Source organism: Pollicipes pollicipes, unplaced genomic scaffold (assembly GCF_011947565.3).
Source record: "Pollicipes pollicipes isolate AB1234 unplaced genomic scaffold, Ppol_2.1 Scaffold_3447;HRSCAF=4054_pilon_pilon_pilon, whole genome shotgun sequence".
Lineage (NCBI taxonomy): Eukaryota > Metazoa > Arthropoda > Thecostraca > Pollicipedomorpha > Pollicipedidae > Pollicipes > Pollicipes pollicipes.
Window position 1 is genome coordinate 16766153 of NW_023596297.1, and position 10562 is coordinate 16776714.

A 10562-nucleotide genomic window follows, 5' to 3' on the forward strand; every position below is an offset into this window, starting at 1 on the left:
AGAACGTCCAGGCGATTTCGCGTCCTCCAGGGGCTGTTCACCTGGCGCGACCCACTTGGCCAGTTCGGGACACATTTCTCAGTGATCGAAATCTCTAGCACTTGAGTAAAGCACCTCGTAATAATTCAGCCAAGTGTATGAAGAAACCACGTCATCAAAATAGGGTTCAGGCCTATGAGACCATGAGACTTTGTTTCACCGTAGTCGTAGACATGAAAGGAATGCGGAACAGATGTTTCGGGTATGTTTGTGACATGCCTGGGCGAATTACCATATCTTTCGTGTGTACAACCCTTTTGCAAAGTGTTTGGGAACGGTTATGGCGTCAATAAAACACAGGTCTGCACCCTTCGAGGTTCACAAAACGAAGGAGACACTTGAGGATCACAAATGAGCACGTATTCAACCGCTCACTGCATCCCAAACGGAGCTCGTAAGTTTCAGTGCTTATGCAGATTGTCCCACACTACTGTCACCCAGTTTTCTTTGCGTGTTGGTTGACTGCAGTACATGCCGTTCAGAAATCCATCCACAAATATGGTGGGTACAAGTTCCCTTGTGAGTAACGCAAAACTGGCTTTAAAGCACAAAAGTGGGAATTTTTAGGAATGGCTGTCGGCACGAGAGCCAGAACAAGCTTCACCCTGACCAAGCTTACCAAGCTGGAGGGGTTGCCCATCGCCCACCTCCCATCCAGAGAAGCACCCTCCAGCATGTCCTTATGTTCAAGCTGCTGGATCTCTGGGACGGCAGGAGCCTCCGCCATGGAGCTGGCGAGGAGGATGGGGAGCAGGGGTGTCATTTTATGAGATGATTGGGTGGGGACTGAGCCGATGAATTTAATGTAGCCTGACCCTAAGAACCTGATTTCTTCCCGGATTTCCGCCACTTTAATGTGCAACCTCGATGTCGAGACTGAGCACAAAACTCGGAAAATGGTTGACTTCAAAATTACTTTGCCGCTGCTTTTGTCGTTTCAAGCCAATGTGAAAATGCATTTTTGTTTAAAGAAAACTTCGAATAGGGTGTAACTCACAACAAAACATCTGAGCGAATCAATCGGTTATGATAAGGCAAAAAAAGTGTTGTTTGCTCTCAACTGAGCTGGCCCGGGGCGCAAAAACACAGAGTTATTCAGAATGACGGTGGCTGACACGTGCAGAAAAGAGACCAAGGAAGATTATTCGCGTGGATTAGCAGGGTGTACCAATCTAAGAGTGAAATTGAGCTTGCACGACCTTCTCACCAGACATGTTGATTATTGGAGGGACAGATGAGCTAAAGCCTGATGACCGGACCGGTCGCCAACGAAAAAATTGCGCCACCAACGCTTTGGCACACATTGGAAGCTTAACTAAGCAATCAATGCATTGAGCTTTCATATTGAAAATAACCAACATTTAGTATATAAGAAGGTTGCCTCAGCCAATGACATCATCAAGAAAGTGTTGGTTACATTGAGAAAACTCGGCGTTTGGAGGCTGTGGCCACGGTCAGGTTCGTTCGCAAAATCGATCAACACCACCCCAGCATTTCTTTCACTCTGGAGCGCACCACGCAAAATGTGTTGATCGCATTCCTAGACACCTTTGGTGCGGTGAATCCAGACGGGACACCGCTCACTGTTACCGCCGAACTGTTCTTCCAACCGTCCCGTCCTGACACGTACCGCAGCCCGTCTTGATAACTCAGCGAGTTAGAACACCTGCCCTCCAATTCGCCCAGCTGTGGCGGAGTGTGTTCGAGCGCTTTAGACGTCCGCTTTTTGTCCCTGATTGGGATCGCCTGCGGCCGGTGGCAGCGGCCGTGATGACGGCCAGGTGACGTCAGAGGGCAGGACGGACCACGCAGAGCATTGCAACAGCTATCGCGGCAAAGTTCCGCCGTTGGCCCGAAATTTTGCAATCGGATGGCGGGGTCAGAGCTTACGTAGCAAGCACTGCTTAGCGTTGGCGTGCATTCCAGAAATGCATCCAATCAGTAAGCGCAGACTGAATCCCAAAAGAACTCATGGCCGCCTCCGTCGTAACGGATTCACTTCCGCACGCACCATGACTACACTGGGAAAGCAGCCCAATTTTATCACGAACGCGGATGACCGAGTATATATGTTCTGCTTTCCAGTCGTGTCAAAGTAGTCGTGCTAAAAGTAGCTCTCCTTTCCCGTAAGAACGGACACCCGGAACTCTGAATGAGATCTCCCGATTGTGCTGTACGTTTTAGATAGGAATTCAATAAGTGGTTTGCCAAGAAGGCGTAGAAAGATGAAATAAATAGACTGTAAAGCAAACAGATCTATGCCAAAATACCATTTATGAGGTGTACGTCTTGAACTCTCCCCAGATAAAAATAAGTCATGATTTATGTACCGATGACAAGTTTATTTCTTGCACAAACAAGATCGCGGCTGTATTCCAGTGACCCTCCGTTGGCGAAACATGATACAAAAACAATGGCAGTCATCGGTGATACAACATTCGTCAAGTCGTGACTCTACAAAAGACGATTCTTTTAGGACAAGAACGAGAACTCTGTTAAGACCACCTCACTGATATCCTGGTAGGCCGTGAGGCGGGTTCACGGGACCGGTCCAGACCAGGGGTGGGGGGGGGGGGGGGGCAGGGGGCTCCAGCAGGACGGGGCCGGGACGAGGAGTGGCTCCGGCAGGACGGGATCGGGACGAGGAGTGACTCCGGCAGGATGGGGTCGGGACGAGGAGTGGCTCCGGCAGGACGGGGTCAGGACGAGGAGTGGCTCCGGCAGGGCGGGTGACATCGCATACGAAACAGGCCTCACTGGATTGTTGGGGAAATAATTTTCCTCGAATGCACATCAGCTTAAGACTAATGTGCTGTGATGGTGAAAAGGGTGAAAGCGACCATTTTTCTTCCTGAAAAGCAGTTAGCCAGATAGACTTAATTTGAGCAAAAACTCTGCGGTTGTATTCATCGAAAACAAAAGAAACATACCAAGCTTCCTCAAAAATTATGTTTTGGCTTTCTCACCTCATCCTAGAGTCCAAGGAGGAACGCCGTGCGAAATTTTCGATGTTTGGAGCCTAGATCCAGTTACAATCGTCGCCTGCAGGATGATGAGATGTGTGGTGCTAGGCCTAATATTGACTATATATATATATATATATATATATATATATATATATATATATATATATATGCCCAGTTTTAATGGTTGAGGGTATTTGAACTTCAGCCTAGGTTAGGTACTACAGCGTTACAGAAAAAAACTGAGGCATGGCGCGTACAAAAGGGTCACGCCAATAAGTTTGTGCTTCATCTAGCATTGCAGGGATATACTAGACATAGCGCAGAACCAACACGTTTCTCTGGACTGGATAGTGGATGCTCCTCGACGCGAGCTGGCGACCAGCTGGGCGGCCCATTGGCTGGCCAGCTGGTCGCCTGTCCGACCTCGCTGTATACCTTGGAGGAGAAGCGCACGTGCCGACTGATGCCGTTGGCACCTGGGTGTTTGTCTGCGTCGCGTCCAACAGAAGCGCGCGACGCTGGCGATCGGCAGATATTGGCCTGTCGCCGTCCCGGGCTGGCCAGAGGCCCGGCGTGGCGGGTCTTGTGCGAAGGCCGGGGGCCTGTACAGCCCGGTAATGACGCTCTCCCGGCCTGGCCAGAGGCCCGGTGTGACGAGTCTCGTGCGACGGTCGGGGGCCTGTACACCCCGGCAATGATGCTCTCCCGGGCTGGCCAGAGGCCCGGCGTGGCGGGTCTCGTGCGACGGTCGGGGGCTTGTACACCCCGGCAATGATGCTCTCCCGGGCTGGCCAGAGGCCCGGTGTGGCGGGTCTTGTGCAACGGCCGGGGGCCTGTACAGCCCGGTAATGACGCACTCCCGGCCTGGCCAGAGGCCCGGTGTGGCGGGTCGCGTGCAACGTCTGAGGGCCTGTGCAGCCCGGTTATGACGCTAGAGGCTCGGTGTGGCGGGCCCTTCCCGTGCGCCGGCCGACGGCCTGCGCAGCCCGGTAATGACGCAATGGAGGGCGGCCGGAGCGTCGTGCTGTGTCCCGATATCGAATCGCACGGTTAAAAACAACAGCTATGCCACGGGAGTCGGTAACATTTTGCAAGGCGCAACCCGTGCTTTTGTGTGCAGTCATTCATTTTAGTCATGTTGTTCAGTAAAATCTGTCACACCTTTGCATTATAACAGTCAACAAATCAAATACCAACGCCAAGGAGCTGTTGACGAAGTCGAGGGCTATGCGACTCAACTAACGTACTCAGTAGAGGGGTGTGCGAGGCTAGATGAGCTAACGTGCCAGGGTAGTGTGAATGCCGTAAAACTACTCCAATGATTCTAACATTAGCCTTATGCTAAGAGGCACGGAGGTAAGCTGAGTTAAAGCAGCGTTTCTACCTACTAGACATGGATCTGAACCAGAACGGACTCGAACTTAAATCTGGTCTCATTACATGCTGCAACTCGAAATCAGCGGACTCCATTTATTCCGCAGATGAATCAGACTCGATTCCACTGATCTGAGAATCAGTGGATTTCCACTAGATCCCTTTGATAATATAGGCGTGGAATCGAGCGCACACTTAATATTGGATGCATAAACATTACCTCAGCATAACAAACTTAGCTCCAAATATTCACCACCACATTTTCACGTAAATACCTTAACTTCAGTCAAGGCTTACACATGAGTCCGATGAGAGCGACTTTGATCCTCTGTCAATCTCAACCATTGGGAAATATTGGACACATACACGTATGTTTGTTTGAATCAAACAACTGTTCTGAAAAGTGCATTTTTATTAACGACAAAGGCTATGAAGCAGGGGCAAGGTTCTACAAATGATCATGATGCAACGATGACTGAGTAAGACGTCAAGTATGTTCGTGACGGGCTACGTTTCAGTGAGCTGGGCTGCTGGATGTACAAAATGCCACGTATGACAAAGCATCCCTGAAAAGCTATGTCCCTGACAATAAATTACAGGAAGGGATTCGCCATCCTAACTGATGAGCTGTGAGCCTTTGCTTAACAAATGCTTTGGTGGTTCGGACAATTCGGCCTACATCCCCCACCCCCGAAGGTTTTTCCGGAATAATTTCCCAAAGGCGCGGTTGTGGCGCGTCAAACTTTGCATAGCTATGGTCGATTGAATATCCGATCTACTGGCACAAAAATTACATGGACCTTGTAAGGCCGCTGATCCATGCAAGGTCAAATTCAGGTAGTGGCTGTCAGCGAAGGCAATTTCTAGGAAATCGCTTAATATGATGCAAAGCACTTCAGTGTTAGACGGGACCATAATCTCTGCGATAGTTCCGTAGGCATCAAGACATTTGAATTCAGGATTACGGAAAACTCCATTGACCTCAGGTCAGATATGAAGGTCAGATCGAAGTCTAAACCACCTCGTATGTTTTCTGGTGGGCTTGCTTTACGGGGTAGCTTCCGATGCTCACTTCAAATTTCTGAATTGCATGGACCGCAACAGACATATTTCATGAACTCTTTAAACGTTAAGGTACGCCACTTAAATAAGCCGACCCTGATCAGCCTGTTGGCTTTAGGAGCATACTACCTAGCTTACTGATGGACGCTTATTCAAATTCAAAAATCAAAGCAATCTCGCAGCTTTTTGGTGACAAGGACTTTCTAAAGGTCAAACAAGGTAACCGAACTGAAATGAACACCAGGGATGTTTTGCTTAGAACCGGTGTCGAGGAACAAGGCGGTTGCATGGGGAGATATGGGGACACTTTGGACACCAATCTAAAGCTTGGCCTTGTTTGAATTTATTTGACCAATATGTTATGACTTATTAGGAATCTCAAAGTTTGGCACAAGTGAGTTCACATGCAGACCAACAGACCCTGCGAATTTTGTGTCTAATGCTTCCTTAGACTTGGGGTCTCAGGGGGTCAACTTGATTCCCTCCACCCGAGCGTGTGATATTTAACCGCCGCCCCCTCCCTCCCCCCCCCCCGGACGCGTGTTAAAGGAAATGTTCCGCATTTCGATACTTTGAAGCAAGCATCAGATAAGATGAAACAAATCCACTGATAAGTATTGGTACTGTTTTTAAGTCAAAAAGACTATTCTAGACAACACAGTTTCTGTATTTAGTAAACATGCTTCTCAACATGCCATTGTTTGATTGCATCATGGAACGCTTATGTGGTGTTGGGTGCCGCCAAACTAACTGTGCAAAATTGTCTCAGCGCTCACTTGTAGCACTTCGCAAACTAGCCGGGGGATAGCAATGGAAGTGCTGGTAGTGTTCCCTGAGCCAAGTATCGTAATGTGCTCGTGTTTGATGCCTTTCTCGTTGTGTTCTCGCGTATTTGTCCGTGAGATGGTTGAGAATACTGATAGAGCTAATTGACACTGCCTTTATTTGTTAGTCGTGCTTACGGATGCTACATCTGAACGCCTTGATGATTTTATTCCGCTTGGCCTTGAACGCCTTGAACGCCGCATGGTCTATGAGATGGGAGAAATTAAATGACGTTGCTTTGGCTTCCTGCATGCTGGAATGGTCTTGAAATAGTTTGCACACCTTTGCGGCCGAGTGGCTCAGAAATAAAAAGACTTTGGGTCTTAAAGAGAGTGCTCCGCATTTGTATGGGCTCCGCATTTGCATTTTGACCTGCAATATCCATATTGAGTATCATTTGGTGCAGCTCACGGTCCTGACCTTCTTAAGACCTAAAATCCTCTAGTTTCGGAGCTACACATCCACAAAGATGTGCACACCATTTAGTGTAGGCCATTTCAAGGTTGCCCAGGCATCCATGACGCCATAATAACGTAATTCAAGTCCTGTCATTCCACTGATCATGCAGCGTTCAATGTCAAGAAAAATACGATTATTGAGTCGTTCATATCTGGCGTTCGTGGGCACGATTTCCAGATCTAACTGCCGTCAACTGGCTCTGAGCCAATGTTGTGTAAGCTATGCAAGATACTGACACCTTTTTCGGTGCTGCATAATACAAAAAGTTATATACTCCTTCCATTTATTACAGAAATAAGAATGTAATCCAATGATTTGTAAATAATGTTGCAACCAAGCATGTGAATACATCTAAGCACCTCAAACTCACGGACAAATGTCCAAGAACACCACGAGAGAAGGCCAGATTGCGAGGTCCTAACGGTATTTGGTTCAGCACTCATCCGGCACCATTGCAGGCCACCTCTCGGGAGATTGAATAACTGGAAGTGAGTGCGGTCGTATAAACCTCCCATGACCCAATCAAACAATGACGTGTTGAGGAGGACATTTACTATGTGGAGAAATTCTGTCGTCTAGAGTAGTCTTCTCCGCTGACGAGCAAGCCAACAGTTATAAGTGAGATTCTTTTATCATACCAGATGTTTGCCTCAACATCTTTAATTCGGAACATTCGCTTTAAGGAGAACACGGGTGTGGACTGCACCGGATCATCTCCAAAATGAATATTTCAGTTAAAAAGCACACAAATGTGGAGCACTCCCTTTGAAGCCCTGTAGTCGGACCCAGGCTCCAGGGATTTGAGCTCCGACTCGAACTCACGCACCGCGGAAACGAACGGCAATTCGGGTTCGGTATCATGTGGTCTACAGGGAGGTTTGGCCTCAGGACGTGGAACCAGACTAAAAACGGCGGGTATTGGGCCCGAACTCCAGAAAGTCTCATGTAGAGAATAATATCAAAAGATGTCAGGATATCACAGGAAAAGCTTTGGTTACAACTTTTATACGGCACGTGGCTTCTTATGTTTCTCTTCTCGAACGTATGAATTTAGATACGAATGACAAGCAGTAGACAGCTGGTGATGGATTTTACACGCCAGCCCTTAGGATTGCGAGCCCGCGTCAGGTTTATATGTTTCGCATATACAGTGAAATGTTATACGTAATCACTGACTCATGTTTGCCCAAGTCTGTTGGAAAACTGGCCAACGCATTTTATCGCAGCCGAGTGAGGGACGGGTTGCTAGCTGTCTGTCTGGCGCATTACCTGTTGAGCCAGTGGCTCATGGTTCACGGTCAGCTGTTTGCTCGGGGATTATCTGTCGGCCGTGCACGGCCACTTGAGTGGTAATCGCACCGTTATCTGGCCCCGCGTTCCCTCCGTCCGGCGTGTCAGTGGTGGCTCGAGTCCTCTGGTCGGGACTCCACCTACTGTGTCACGAGATTGATGGGTTCACCCAGTATTCTGCCCGTCGCCCTGTTCACCTCGTCCGGCTCCAGACGTGATGGATTCATAGCTGTTCGGTCGACGCCCCCCCCCCCCCCTCCTCCCTCGCCCCTTCCGTCCATGATGTGGATAGGGCGCTCAACTTGTATCAGACACATCCCGTACCGGTGGTGAACCGGTACCGGTACCGGTACCGGCACTATCTGTCGGTCGCGTGAGTGAGTGGCAGGATGTGAATGACAGGATGTGAGTGGCAGGATGTGAGTGGCAGGATGTGAGTGGCAGGATGGCATTCCTCTGTTCGGCGCCGGTGTATGCCGTCTACAGCTCATAGCCATCTGATGGTCGCCGCATCTGTCGGTGGTGCGAGTGATGGACTGTGTTCGGCGCCTCAGCTGACGCCCTGCGCACCGGGCACCCTGCCGTCCGCCGTCACTGTCCGCCGGCCGCTGGGTCTTGGCACGCGTGCTCGTCACCATTTGGCAGCCGACTGACCTGTCCGTCAGTCGTCCGTGACCCGACACTCGCCAGAGGGCCGGCCCCGAGCGACGGAACGCCCGGCGCGACGCGGCGGCGAGCTGCGAACTGTCACCACGAGACCGCCCAGCCAACAGCCCAGCCACGCCCCAGACACGGGCAGATGACGGAGGTCTCGAGGATGACGTGCTGGTATTTGAGGTATGCAGTTTGAGCAAATATTGAAAGGTGTGTTATGGCGTACGGGACATGTTCTGACGCTCTTGTTGTTCAAGCGTACGGAAGCGTTGTATCAAATCCATTAATTAGGGCTGTTAGTGTTTTGTAAACAGCCTGCGCCGGTCCCCAAATTTACCATTTTCGAGAGAACCTTTCATTGTCTCGTCTATTTCAGCTCGGGTTTTCAATCAATGATTACAGTTTGCCACCTATTCCGATTGAACCAGTTACGTAACTGTGACTCGCAGGACGGCTTAACATTTACGTGCGTACAGTGTTAGAATCTCAGAAAGGTTGCGCCTGTGTCTCCTCGCCGAACCATGAGTTCCTACCGGATGGGCTTTCATTACGCACATTCTGAATGTGCTACAAATCCAATGAGGTGCGTTCCCCTACACGAATCAACCGTACTGCCTCCCGTTGACACAATGTCAGCTATTTGGCAAGGCATAGTCACTGTCGTGACCATTGCGGGCGGGCGGTATTGCGGCGCATTAGACCCAATTGTAGCCATGTCCCGGAAACAGGACATCGAGGACTGCGCCAGTCTTTGACTGGGAGTGCCATAGAACTGCGAACCAGCTCGAAGCTAGAAGCTTCAGCGATATCAGTGACACCAAAAAGCCCACGCCCATGCCCGGCGCGTCCTGCTCGGCGCACCTTCCCCGGCGCGTCCTGCCCGGCGCGCCTTGCCCGGCGCGTCCTGCCCGGCGCACCTTGCCCGGCGCGCCCTGCCGGCGCGCCCTGCCTAGCACGCCCTGCCCGGGGCGCCCTGCCCCGCGCGGCGTCCCACCTTGTGTCCGGCGGGCAGGAAGCGGTGTACCAGGTCGTGAGGCACCAGGAAGCAGTCCTGGCTGAGCTGGTCCAGTGTCTGCAGCGGCTGCTGCTGCGGCTCGGGGCTGGGCGGCCGGGGCGTCGGCGGCGTCGGCTCGGCCACCGCCTCCTCGGCCCGCTGCCGCCGCGGTCGGGCCGGCCGTCAGCCAGCCGACGAGGCCCGAGCGGCGGCCGGGAGGCTCCGTCTCGGCCGAGCCGCCGCCGCCCAGCAGCCCCAGGAAAATGTGCGTGCGCGTGGGCCGTTCGGCCGGCTCTGGCTCAGCCGCGGCGGCCGTGCGGAGCCGCCGCGGCTGCAGCTTGACCCGGCCGCGGCCCAGCTGCAGCGGCTGGTGGCTGTCCGAGCCGCCCGGCCGGCCGCCCCGGTTGTACAGGAAGTTCATCTGGCCGGAGTGGGAGGTCCGCCGGCCTGCGACGCTCGGCTCGGACTGCGCTCCGGCGGCGGCTTCGGCGGCCGAGGCCTCGCGGTCGCTCTTGAGGCGGGGAGCGGCGCAGTGTCACCGCTGGGACGAGCTGGTGCGCTAACGCTGACAGAACAGCTCCGGATGCCGACGGTCAGACTCGGCCGCGCCTACTGCAGTGACTGTCGCCGGTGACCTGACCCTCGTTCATCACACTGTCATGGTCGGGTCACACGCCGCTGCTGCATAATCTCAGGCCAACTCCTCACCAAGGGCCGGCCTGCTGCTCCCTCCCGCGCACCGATCCGCACCCAGGGCGAGCCGGCTGCTTCCTCCCGCAGCTCGATCCGCACCCAGGGCGAGCTGACTGCTTCCTCCCGCGGCTCGATCCGCACCAAGGGCGAGCCGGCTGCTTCCTCCCGCGGTCTGATCCGTACCAAGGACCGGCCGGCTGCTTCCT